Source organism: Anolis sagrei, chromosome 1, assembly GCF_037176765.1.
Source record: "Anolis sagrei isolate rAnoSag1 chromosome 1, rAnoSag1.mat, whole genome shotgun sequence".
NCBI lineage: Eukaryota > Metazoa > Chordata > Lepidosauria > Squamata > Dactyloidae > Anolis > Anolis sagrei.
This window is the reverse complement of record NC_090021.1, coordinates 149054761-149068806: the sequence shown is the minus strand read 5'-3', so window position 1 is coordinate 149068806 and position 14046 is coordinate 149054761. Positions and strand designations below refer to the sequence as shown.

The 14046-nt window shown below is 42.9% G+C and overlaps 1 protein-coding gene across 1 annotated transcript in view; it reads right to left on the bottom strand.

The window, feature by feature from the left end:
• OPN5 (opsin 5) overlaps positions 1–6565 on the bottom strand; it is a 38990-nt gene extending 32425 nt beyond the window's left edge. The window contains exon 1 of the mRNA XM_060785168.2: positions 6300–6565. The gene's annotated coding sequence lies outside the window, so the exon portion shown is untranslated. The remainder of the gene's footprint in view (positions 1–6299) is intronic.
• Between the last annotated feature and the right edge of the window lie 7481 nt (positions 6566–14046).

Below are 14046 nucleotides of genomic sequence, written 5' to 3'. Positions count from 1 at the left end.
TTCAATGGGAAGTGTGGGCCTGCTTTTGGCTGATGAGATAGGATTGTTGTTGTTATTGTTTTGTGCCTTCAAGTCATTTCATACTTAGGTTGACCCTGAGCAAGGGCTGGGTAAATGACCTTGGAGGGCTGTATCCGGCCCCTGGGCCTTAGTTTGAGGACTCCTGGTCTAAAACATCATACAACAACAATAGATTAAAATACATATAGAATAAAATAAATATAAACCAATTCGCCAAGGTAAAATCATGTCCAACTCAGTCCGCATATGTGGTCAACAACTTTAGTCTATTCTAGTCTTTGCCTTTGTCTGTGTTGTATGTCATTATTGTTAACTGAATAGGAGGCAATGAATGTTTGACTATATATGTAATCCACTCTGAGTCCCCTCGGGGAGATAAAGCGGAATATAAAGTGTACTACTGTTATTATTATTATTATTATTATTTCATAAAATTACTGCCGCTAGACAACAGGAAAAGTTCTAGCATGTTTTGTGAGTCTTGCACAGAATGGTGCTCTCTACAAAATTATTAAATCTATCCAAGGTACGAAATTGTGTAGTGTTTATTATAATTTTTAATGGAATAAAAATGTGGATGAAAGTAAAAACATTTTCTGACAAGAGTTTATTTATTGAAAATGTAATGTATTTTCAAGGACTGGAGGATGAACACAGATTTTGAACCAAATGGATTTCTGGAGGAGGGGGAGAGTGTAGATCTTGCATATTGGTTGATAGATACATAAACAGATACCCATATTTGCTCAGCTCGAATGTGCCATCAAATTGAATGCACAGCGGCAAAGAGTGCACTTTTTGTAATTTGGCAAAAAAAAGTTGCACATTACTGTTGCTGCATGCTTAGAATCCCTTCTTTATAAACAATTGTGTTAGGACACCAACTCTTCCAGCGATTGAAAAGAAATCCTTGGGATGTATCTATGCTGTAGAATGAATCCACTTTGGTTCAATGCTATGGAACCCTGTGGGCTGTAGTTAAACAAGGTTTTGAGCCTTCTCTGCCAAAGAATGCAGATACCTACAAATCCCAGGATTGCATAGTATTGAGCCCTGGCCATTTACTTAGAGATGACGTCCCTCAAAGAGGATCTCAAGGTGCTGCTCTTGAAGCAGCTTTTCCTTGTTTTGGCTCAGCACTAACATTACTATGTGATGTCAATCTAATGTGCACTCCAATTTTGGCAAGGTCTTTCAGCCGAAAAAGGTGAGCATTAGGTTTGAGTGAATACGGTATGCATGACTGTATTTGACATGTTCTTATAACTGTATTTATAAAAGGCCTTACTGGTACATTATTTAAACTGTTATGTTTATTCATATCATGATCTGATCACCATGCTCAATATGTCTCATATGCATGGGGATATTGGGATAACGATACAAAAGGTTTGCTAGGGTAGATCCTCACCCCCCCCCCCAAATCAAACTCAACCCCCCCCCCCCCCCCCCCCGGGGAATCAAAATTCTGGCTATGGGCCTGAAAGCAGGTAATCTGGATTGTATATGGCAGTGTAGAAGGGGCCTGAGTGGCAACTAGTGCCTTTTATCCACACACTCCCGGACTCTTCCTCCTCTCTTCCATTCCCCCTCAGGGCTGCCTTTCTCTTACAGGCAGGATTTCCTATATGCAAGACAGAAACGGCTGTGTTCCATATAAGCTTTAGGGCACTACTCTCCAGCTGATTTTAACACGTGTTCATCAACTAGGGCTGCCTGGTGAAATAAGGGACAAAGTTCCTGCACTTTTTGTGGTTGTGCAGAAGAAAGAATTTCAGCTGGAGTTGCTTGCATGAGAGTTGACTCTTTTTTTGATAAAGATATTTCACCTGGCCACTCTGGGCCCTTCTACACTGCGACATAATCCAGTTCTAGGTAGATGATCTGGATTTTAGACAGCTGTGTAGAAGGGGCCTCTGTCATCAATTCACAAATATATGTATTCATTCACACATCCATGTGTTCATTCCTGCCCAGGCAGAGCTGTGGACTTGATGTGGGCCCTGGATTTAAGGCCCCTTCTACACTGCCATATAAAATCCAGATTATCTGCTTTGAACTGGATTATATCGCAGTGTAGACTCATATAATCTAGTTCAAACAGAGAATGTGGATTATCTGCATTGATAATCTGGATTATATGTCAGTGTAGAAGGGGCTTAAGATGTCCATAACATGCGAGTGTGGAGAAGAGCAAACCATAGACCATTACCACAATGCCACCTGAGCCCTGCCACATGCACAATGGAGGACCTTCTTATAGCAACACCAGAGGCCAGCTACTGATCACAGGACATTTAACAGAATGCCAAGTTTTTAAAATTTCTGTTTTCTCAAATACATTGGTTTGCTTCTGATACGATAAATAAATACCCATCCTTGTTTCCCCAAAATTCAATTCTCACAGGGACACTTCTGAACAGGACAGAGACAGCAAAACAAACATCACAGGGGTGTTAACACTTCCCTGTGCTATCCTAAGCTGATATATATATATATATATACACACACACACACACACACAGAGAGAGAGAGGGAGAGAGAGAAACATACACACACATACTGTATGCATACTGTATACACACACACACACACTTTGGATTCCATGGGGAAGCATATACATCTCTCTCTCTCTCTCTTTCTATACACACACACACACACACAGAGAGATATTGGATTACATAGGGAAGCACATATAATATAATATATATACACACACTTTGGATTGCATGGGGATATATACATACACACATACATACATGCACAATCCCTCGTTGGCCAAGTAGGATAGTCTTCCAGGATCAGTATTCTTGTAGGTCCACAGGGGCTGTGGAGCCCTATTATTGATCTGCATCTTCTTCCATGGTGAGGACATTGGTTTCCATGTGGAAGGCAGTCTCGGTCGGGGTTGGCTTGACGCGCCTTCCTCTTGGCATGATTCTCTCTTTCGCCCTCCATTTGTGCCTCTTCAAATTCTGCAGCACTGCTGATCACAGCTGACCTCCAGCTGGAGCGGTCAAGGGCCATGGCTTCCCAGTTCTCAGTGTCTATGCCAGAGTTTGTAAGGTTGGCTTTGAGCCCATCTTTAAATCTCTTTTCCTGTCCACCAACATTCCGTTTTCCATTTTTGAGTTCGGAGTAGAGCAACTGCTTTGGGAGATGGTGGTCGGGCATCCGGACAACGTGGCCGGTCCAGCAGAGTTGTTGGTGGAGGACCATTGCTTCAATGCTGGTGGTCTTTGCTTCTTCCAACACGCTGACGTTTGTCCGCCTGTCTTCCCAAGAGATTTGCAGGATTTTCCGGAGGCAGCACTGATGGAATCGTTCCAGGAGTTGCATGTGACGTCTATAGAGAGTCCACGTCTTGCAGGCGTATAGCAGGGTTGGGAAGACAATAGCTTTATAAACAAGCACCTTGGTATCCCTACAGATGTCCCGGTCCTCAAACACTCTCTGCTTCATTCAGAAAAAAGCTGCACTCGCAGAGCTCAGGCTGTGTTGTATTTCGGTGTCGATGTTGACTTTGGTGGAGAGGTGGCTGCCAAGGTAGCGGAAATGGTCAACATTTTCTAATGTTACACCATTAAGCTGTATTTCTGGCATTGGAGAGGGATTGGCTGGTGACTGCTGGAAGAGCTAACCCTAATCCTAAACCAACCCCTAAACCTTACCCTAAGCCTAACCCCCAAGCCTAATTCTAACCCTAACCCTAACGCCAAACCAGTGTTTCTCAACCTGGGGGTCGGGACCCCTGAGGGGGTCGTGAAGGGATGTCAGAGGGATTGCCAAAGACCATCAGAAAACACAGTATTTTCTGATGGTTATGGGGATTCTATGTAGGAAGTTTGAGCCAATTTTATTGTTAGTGGAGTTCAGAATGTTCTTTGATTGTAATGAACTATAAATCCCAGCAACTACAACTCCCAAAAGTCAAGGTCTATTTTCCCCAGGCTCCACCAGTGTTCACATTTGCGCATATTGAGTATTTGTGCCAAGTTTGGTCCACATCCACCATTGTGTGAGTCCACAGTGCTCTCTGGATATAGGTGAACTACAACTCCCAAACTCAAGGTCAATACCCACCAAACCCTTCCAGTGTTTTCCATTGGTCATGGGAGTTCTGTGTGGTAAATTAGGTTCAAATCCATCGCTGGTGGAGTTCAGAATTCTCTTTGATTATAGGTGAACTATAAATCCCAGCAACTACAACTCCCAAATTACAAAGTCATTCCTCCCACAACCCCACTAACATTTACATGTGGGTGCATTGGTTATTTGTGCCCAGTTTGGTCTAGTGAATGAAAATACATCTTGCATATCTGATATTTACATTATGATTTATAACAGTAGTAAAATGACTGGGTTGTTGTAGGTTTTTCCGGGCTATATGGCCATGTTCTGGAGGCAATTTTTCTCCTGACGTTTCGCCTGCATCTATGGCAAGCATCAGAGGTGGTGAGGTCTGTTGGAAGTAGGAAAAATGGGTTTATATATCTGTGGAATGACCAGGGTAATGTTTCAGCTGATCACCTTGATTTGCATTCAATGGCCTGGAAGCGCCTGGGGGGAATCTCTTGTTGAGAGTGAATTGATGTGCCTGATTGTTTACTCTCTGTTGTTTTGCTGTTGTAATTTTAGAGTTTTTTAATACTGGTAGCCAGATTTTGTTCATCTACATGGTTTCCTCCTTTCTGTTGAAATTGTCCACATGCTTATGGATTTCAATGGCTTCTCTGTGTAGTCTGACATGGTGGTTGTTGGTGTGGTCCAGCACTTCTGTGTTCTCAAATAATATGCTGTGTCCAGGTTGGTTCATCAGGTGCTCTGCTATGGCTGACTTCTCTGGTTGAAGTAGTCTGCAGTGCCTTTCATGTTCCTTGATTCGTGTTTGGGCAATGCTGCGTTTGGTGGTCCCTATGTAGACTTGTCCACAGCTGCATGGTATACAGTAGACTCCTGCAGAAGTGAGAGGATCCCTCTTGTCCTTTGCTGAACGTAGCATTTGTCGGATTTTCTTGGTGGGTCTGTAGATAGTTTGTATGTTGTGTTTCCTCATCAGCTTCCCTATGCGGTCAGTGGTTCCCTTGATGTATGGCAAGAACACTTTTCATCTGGGTGGATCTTTGTCTTTACTCTCGTGGCTTGTTCTCAGTCTTGCAGCTCTTCTGATGTCTGAGGTGGAGTATCCATTGGCCTGTAGAGCCCAGTTGAGGTGGTTCAGTTCATCTTGGAGGAGGTGGGATTCGCAGATTCTTTTTGCACGGTCTGCCAAGGCTTTAATGTTGCTTCTTTTTTGACTTGGGTGATGGTTGGAGTTTTTATGTAGATATCTATCTGTGTGTGTGGGTTTTCTGTAGACGGTGTGACCCAATTGTTGATCTGGTTTGCGGATGACTAGGACATCTAGAAAAGGCAGTCTTCCTTCATTTTCTTTTTCCATGGTGAACTGGATGTTTGGGTGGATGCTGTTAAGATGGTCCAGGAACCTGTTGAGTTCTTCTTCTCCATGGCTCCAAATGGTGAAGGTGTCATCCACATATCTGAACCATATAGTGGGCTTTTTGGTTGCTGTCTCCAGGGCTTGTTTTTCAAAGTGTTCCATGTAGAAGTTAGCTATGACCGGGCTGAGAGGGCTCCCCATAGCTACTCCATCTTTCTGTTCGTAGAATTCATTGTCCCACTGAAAGTAACTGGTGGTGAGGCAATGGTGAAACAGAGCCGTGATGTCTTCTGGGAACCTCTGGTTGATGAGTGCCATGGTGCCTGCTACCGGGACCATGGTAAATACAGTAGTAAATACAGTAGTATTTACAATACAGTAGTAAAATGACTGTTATGAAGTAGCAACAAAAACAGTGTTATGGTTGGGGGTCACCACGACATGAGGGACTGTATTCAGGGGTCACGGCATTAGGAAGGTTGAGAACCACTGCCCTAAACTTTATCCTAACCCTCCCCTCCTTTCTATCCGTCCACCAAATTGAAGTCTATTCCCGCCCTCCTCAGTGTGCCGCCCTCCCCTCCCCTTATTCACAACCACCGTTGCGGAATGTGCGTAACGCTCGGACTCAGCTCTCATAATATCACCAAAAGTAAACCTTGATCTATGCTTGGAGTCATGTATAAAAGACTGAAACCTCCAGCTGCCTTCTAGCACGAGACTTTCGCCACTGAAGGACGCGCGCCTCCTTCAATCAGCAGCTTTGGGTGAGTGAGAAAAGTTAAGGCGAAGGGAAAGCTCGAGACACAACTTGCCGTGCGCGTGAGCCTGTTCGTACCTGTAGCCGTGGAGTCTCGCGCCGCGCATTCCCTTCCCGGCGCGGCTCTCGAGGTCCCGCTCCGAAGAAGCCGCGGCTCTCGAGGTCCTGCAGAGCCTACATCCCCTCCTGAGGGGCGGCGGGTCGCTTCTCGGGCTGGCTCGGCCTCGGGCGCGGCACCCTCTCCCTTGCCCCATCCGCTCGTGGCCGCATCCCTCCCTCCCGACGGCTCCGCTACCTGGGATGCGACTCCGCAAAGCGCTCGTCTGACTCACTGACTGACTTTCCTGGAGGAGCAGCAGCAGCAACCCCGCCCCGAGCGCGTCGCCTGTGCGCACGCGCAAGAAGAGCGCGCTTCCAGGCATGGGCTTCATCCCACAAAAGCTCCCTTTGCAGAATTACACCCCCCCCCCCACACACACACACACAAGCGCCTTCCACTCCAACCCTCTCTCAAGCTGCAACATATTCCAGCTCTTAACCTCAAGAAGTTCTTCCCAATCCTCACAACCTCTGAAGTTGCTTGCCACAGATGCAGGAGAAACGTCAGCTTCTAGAACAGGGGTCCTCAAAAGAGACGGCCCTAGGTAATTTTCAACAGTAAGCAAACAGTATTTTGGCGCCCCCCCCCCCCAACCAATCACTGATATATATATTCTGTTTGTCATGGGAGTTCTGTGTGCCATATTTGGTTCAATTCCATCATTGGTGGAGTTCAGAATGCTCTTTGATTGTAGGTGAACTATACATCCCAGTAACTACAACTCGCATATGTCAAGGTCTATTTTCCCCCAAGAGCGCCTCAAGAGTGACCCTGGGCAAAATCAACTCTACTGCAAATGCGTACTTTGCGTAATGGGTCGAGCTGCCCCTGGTCCTCAAACTTTTTCAACATAGGGCCAGGTCACAGTCCCTCAAACCGTTGGAGGGCCGGATTATAATTTGAAAAGAAAAACATGAATGAATTCCTATGCACACTTTATTGTTCATTCATCCATTCACTGGTTCATGACCTCATGGACCAGTCCACGCCAGAGCTCCCTGTTGGTCGTCACCACCCCCAGCTCCTTCAAGGTCAATCCTGTCACTTCAAGGATACCATCCATCCAGCTTGCCCTTGGTCGGCCCCTCTTCCTTTTTCCTTCCACTTTCCCCAGCATAATTGTCTTCTCTAAGCTTTCCTGTCTTCTCATGATGTGGCCAAAGTACTTCATCTTTGCCTCTACTATCCTTCCCTCCAATGAGCAGTCGGGCTTTATTTCCTGAAGTATGGACTGGTTGGATCTTCTCACAGTCCAAGGCAAATTATTGTATTGTTTTAAGTGTTTTTTGTAGTGCAAAAAAACACCTAAAAACAATACAATAATTAAAATTAAAAACAATTTTAACAAATATAAACGTATTAGTATCCAAACACATCATTTGGAACTTAACTGGGTGATGTCTTTCCCTATACACTCTAAGACATTGAATAATTGCCAATATGTAAACCGCCTTGTGTCCCCTTTGGGTGGGGTATAAATCTATATAAATAAAAATGTAATGTTCGTTTGTGGGATTAACAGAACTCAGAAACCACTGGACAAATTTAACAAATATAAACAAGAGTCCTTTGTCTTACCCTGGTCATTCCACAGATATATAAACCTATTTTTCCTACTTCCAACAGACCTCACTACCTCTGAGGATGCTTGCCATAGATGCAGGTGAAACGTCAGGAGAAAAATTGCCTCCAGAACATGGCCATATAGCCCGTAAAAAAAGTGGAAGGGAGGAAGGAGAGAAGGTGGGCGGGAAAGAAGTAGGGAAGGAGAGAAAGAAAGAAAGGTAAAGAAGGAAGGAGAGAAGGAAATAAAAAAGTTAAAAGGAATGAAGGAGAGAAGGAACGAAAGAGGGAGGGAAGGAAAGAGACAAGGAAGGATGGAACAAAAGAGCAAAGGAAGCAAGAAAAGAAACAGAGAAGGAAGAAAGAAAAAGGGAAAGAAAAAGAGGGAAGGAAGAAAAGAGGGAAGGAAGGAAGGAGAGAAAGAGGGAGGTTGGCCACAGCAACGCATGGCGGGTACAGCTAGTCTATATAAATAAAAATGTAATGTTCGTTTGTGGGATTAACAGAAGTCAAAAACCAGTGGGCCAATTGACACCAAATTTGGTCAGCATACACCTAACAACCCAATGTATGTCCTTCACTCATTTTTTTATTTTGTCATTTGGGAGTTGTAGTTACTGGGATTTATAATTCACCTACAATCAAAGAACATTCTGAACTCCACCAATGATGCAATTGAACCAAATGTGGCATACAGAACTCCCATGACCAACAGAAAACACTAGAAGGGTTTAGTGGGCATTGACCGTGAGTTTGGAAGTTGTAGTTCACCTACATCCAGAGAGCACTGTGGATTCAAACAATGATGGATCTGGACCAAACTTGGCACAAATATTTAATGTGCCCAAATATGAACACAGATGGAGTTTGGGGAAAATAGGTCTTGACATTTGGGATTTGTAGTTACTGGGATTTATAGTTCACCTACAATCAAAGAGCCTTCTGAACCCCACCAACAACAGAATTGGGGCAAACTTCCCACACGGAACCCCCATGACCAACAGAAAATACTTAAGGCCATCCAGTCCAACTCCCTTCACCAGGGCAAGAAAACATAATCAACGCCCTCCTGACAAAGAGCCATCCAGCCATAGATATAGATAGACATATATGATTCACACAGAGAGAGATATAGTATCACAGATTAGAAAGGGACCCCTAAAGAAGGACAATGATATGTTGCATGTTCCAGAGTAGGCAAACCAGACAATCTCCACATCAACACTGACAAAGAAACAGCAAGAAATACTGTTGACCCACAAAGCAGAAAGAAATTACATATATTAGAAACCAACACTTTTTCATTACTTTATTTTCCAGATCAACATACTGGGCCACAGTGCAACGTACAGTCAACTACATAAACAAAAATTATTGATATCTTGGTTTTTAGGCCTGTTCCTGTGATTATTTGGGGTGCTGATTCAGAAAATTGCATTGGATAGACCACATCTACTCCCGTTTCTTAGATGTGGCTGGATTTTTGGTATGGAATCAGTAGATTTTCATATAACACACTTTTCTTTTAAGTTTTAATATATTTATTTCATGCTTTAAAATATTAAACGCTACTTTAAAATATTCAGATATTTTATGGTCGAGCAGAGTAAAGAATGATTGATGTCATATGTTCTGTATCTCAAAAACTAGAGCTGACAGGAAACTCGTGCCGTTTTTGGAATCAGCAGGTCAAATATACTCAGAAACAGGGCTAACATTTGAGGCATCAAAATTTGTGTTGGTCAGTGAATTTTTAATGAATTAAGATTTTCCTTTTTGCCCTGTTCCAAGGAAAATCTAAAATACTAATTTTTCTTTCCTTAATAATTTCATTAATAATAGCCTTATAAAAGTGCAGACAGAACACAGACACAAATACAATTATAATTATCTTTAGAAATCCCCTTGAGAGGTCGTGTCCTTGCCTTGAGGAATTTCTGCCTTGATCCAAGTGAAGCTGGATCCTGAAAAATGAACAAATGATCTCTTTGAAACTTATTTGATACATCATGTTGTATTCCAAAATTATCATGTTGTTATGTCAAAGCTGCCTTTGTATAAATGGTAAGAGCCTTCTATTATTTGATGAAAAGAATTAAGCCAAACTGCCCGGAGTTAGATATCAGCTGCCTCTTGTGCTAAAACAAGTGTGAGTATGGCCATATGGTCGATATTTGTGGAGCTTCATTTTCTTATAAGAGTTTTTAGCACAAAGACTTTGACCCACAAGACACTCACATGATCTACATGCCTATCTAGATGTTATTTTAATTGGGTCACTTACAGCCGCACACTCTCAGACACACCAATTCATGGACTAGGACCACAGGGCAGGCATGGGGTGGAAAGAATTAATCCTTTCCTCCCCACCCCCGGCAAATAGCAACCTAAGAAAGCAAAAGTTTGTTTTGCTGTTCCTATTCATGATGGAGAAAGCAATTTCATTTTGGAATAAGGAAGACAGGAAGTTATACCCAAAATTCAAGCATTACTTGACTTCCGTGTGTTTCAATCTGGTCTCAGACCTGGCTATGGAATAGAGACAGTGTTGATCGCCTTGGTGGATGATCTACACAGAGAGCTAGCCAGGGGGAGTGTGTCCCTGTTGGTTCTCCTTGACCTCTCAGCAGTTTTCGATACAATTGACCATGGTATCCTTCTGAGTCGTCTTGCTGGGATGGGACTGGGAGGCACAGCCTTACAGTGGCCCGGTCCTTCCTGGAGGGCAGTATCCAGAAGTCGGGGCTGGGGGACTCCTGTTCAAACCTCTGGCTGTTTCTGTTCCTCTGGTTTCTATTTAGCCCCCTGTGCAGGTACAACTGTACCAAGAGCTCCAATTTTGTTTGCTTTGCATTGAATGTTTGTTGTAGTCCTAAGTTTCAGGGACTCTGCAGATAGGTGGCTTCTTTGGGCTGCAATCATAGGTCAAGCCACCTGTCAATTATGTTAGGTTCCCTGGTCCTGCCCCTTTTTGGGTTTTTAGAGGGAATAGAAGCCATTTTGGGTTCAGTCCACACAGAGAAGCTTTCCATGCGGGGCATAATACCAAGAGCTCCTGTAGAAAGCTTCGTCTTCTACGGCTTGGCTGGGGAGATATACGGCCCACAGCTTGGCCGGGGTTATACAGCCCTACAGCTCCTTTGCTGAAGGACTTCAGTCAGCCATCACAGAAACCTGAATTCTTTTTCCCCTGGAAGTCTACAAAGCTCTGCTTGGTAAGAGTTCTCGCAGAAGCCAGAAGCAGTTGGTACTGGGTGCAGGGGCTCCACGCCAAGAGAGGCAAGGTTTTTTGGTTAAGAACTGTCAAAAAGTAATATCGATCAGCTTGCAAGATAGCCCCAAAAGTAAAATACCTAGGATTATGGCTAATCAACAAAAACAACAACTTGTTTGCCATTTGGGAGTTGTAGTTGCTGCTATTTATAGTTCACCTACAATCAAAGAGCATTTTGAACTCCATCAATGATGGAATTGAACTAAACTTGGCACACAGAACTCCCATGACCGACACAAAATACTGGAAGGGTTTAGTGGGCATTGGCCTTGAGTTTTGGAGTTGTAGTTCACCTACATCCAGACAGCATTGTGGACTCAAACAATGATGTTATCTGGATCAAACTTGGCACAAATACTCAATATGCCCAGATGTGAACATTGGTGGAATTTGGGGGAAATGGACCTTGATATTTGGGAGTTATCGTTGCTGGGATTTATAGTTCACTTACAATCAAAGAGAACTCTCAACCCCATCAATGATATAATTGGGTCAAACTTCCCACACAGAACCCCAACAACTAATAGAAAATACTGTGTTTTCTGATGGTCTTTGACGACACAACTACAGGGGACCCAACCCCCAGGTTGAGAATGACTGCTATAGGAAGTATTTAAAGCATTCTGGGATGCTTCTTACCTGGCAGCCCTTTCACAATCTTGTTTTCCTTTCCTTTTGGAAGGGATAGGATTTCAGGGACAATGATAAAACAAAATCCAAAACCCACAATATTTTATTACACAGCAAAAATGCACAAAATACAAAGGTTCAAAGTCCCACTGGCTTTTGTATCAGACAAAAATGTTTAAAGATCATACAATGGCTTACATGGGACCAAATGTCCATAAGACAATAAACACATGTCTCATATGTTACTTCTGTTGCCAGTTAAGGTGGTCGGGAAAGATTTTAGTGCAGGCAAAGACCAATCCCATTCTTGGCCTGGGTGGGACTAGTGCAAAGGGCAATAAAAGGCCCTGAAGATATCCATTAGCAACAGAAAAATAACTTCCCTTGAGATCCAGGTTGAACTTGTCCATTGCAAGGCTAACTGCTCCTTTCTTAAGCAGGGAGTGTTAAATTCTAAGAAGATTCTTGTCACAATCTTTAGGTATTATATAATTAAGCCTTCCAATTGTCTTCCAAATGAAAGAGTTTTATCCTTATTGGATATGAAAACGTCAAAGACTTCAGCACCAGTTCATTTTGGTGGCTAATAAAAAGGTACCACTCTTTTATGGGTTTTACTGTATTTTACTGAACGATCAAAACAGTCATTTCTGAATGTGCTTCAAGGGATGTTGAATGGTCCGTCTTAGAGTCAGAAAAAGGTGGCATAGTAAGCCAGGTTCAAAATTCCCCTTCTGTCAAAGAGATTTCCAGTAGAGTTGCCAGAGGTAGCTTCTGTATCTTTAATAGTTGTGTAGTAGGGAGAATATTTATTTATTTATTTATTTACAGTATTTATATACCGCTTTTCTCACCCCAAGGGGGACTCAAAGCGGTTTACACATAGATAATGGCAAAAATTCAATGCCTTACAACTACAGTAGTAAAACCACCCTTTAAACATAAATCATATTAAAAACAGTACATTGTCAAATATCAAAACAGATATTAAAACCATAAAACAATCTCATCAGTTGAGTCGCTGTTCCAGTTCTTTTCCCACTAAAAACTGCATACATCTATTGTCCAAAGGCCTGGTCCCAGAACCATGATTTTAATTTTTTTCTAAAGGTCAGGGGTGAGGGAGCAGATCTTACCTCCTTCGGGAGTGTGTTCCACAGGTGGTGGTGGGGGCACAGCCGAGAAGGCCCTGCTCCTTGTCCCCGTCAGCCGCATTTGCGCTGTTGATGGGAGTGAGAGCAGGGCCTCCCTGGATGATCTTAAATTGCAAGGTGGGACATAGGGGCAGACGCGTTCGGAGAAGTAAACTGGGCCCGGACCGTATAGAGCTTTATACAATTCATGTCATACATCAACACGTGCTGGTATTCTCTTTTCTATGCAACTATTAAAAATACAGGAGCCTTCTCTAGTTTTCACTCTAGCAAACTATTTTCCAGTCTATCTGGCATGGAGAGAAAGCAGCTTCCTTCCTCTGCCAAAGAGCAGCCTAAGGAAAAGGATGTTCAACAGGACTATAGCATAAGAGGAAAGGTTAACTCTACTCTATTCTACTCTCAGTCTGGATCTGTAGCAATAGTGCTTGCTCTTTACATACATTTAAAAAATCAAATATGATTTTCCTGTGTACAGACTTTCTTTGTAGGTTAATCCCAGCTCTTATGTGAAAGCAGTGGTGAAGAACGAGGTTGATGTTCTGTCTCATCCAGCTCCACAGCTCCACAATGCATGCCACACTTTTCAGCATTTGGGCCAAGATGCTTTTACATCACCACGGGAATGCATTTTATAATCAATTTACTTGAATGGTGTGAAAAAGAAGAATCAGTTAGGGAATAATCCGTCCCACACTTTTGCAAAAAGGACCCTCAAGCTCTAAGATGCTTTCACCGGTTTTTCAAAACTCTGTTTCACTCTCCCAAGATATGAAATAATGTTCAGCAACTATTTTTGCAGTACACAATCTGGCCAATGGAACTGTGTCATGGATAAAGTTAAAGGAAGACAAATAAAGAAACATAACTATAAACAACAATGGATACATGCATGTTGAATTATCAAAGTACATTTGAAAGAAGATTTTTAATTTAAAGCTATGAACTTTTAAGTTGGGATTCAACCCCACACTGCCAAGTCTCAAGTCCTCAATGAGAAGAAGTTAGTTAGTTTAGTATAGGCTAAAAGAATTGCCTTCTTCCATGTCTCCTGTATTACAGTTGGAATGTATCTAATTTCTTCTCTCCTTTCTGTTTCTGCTC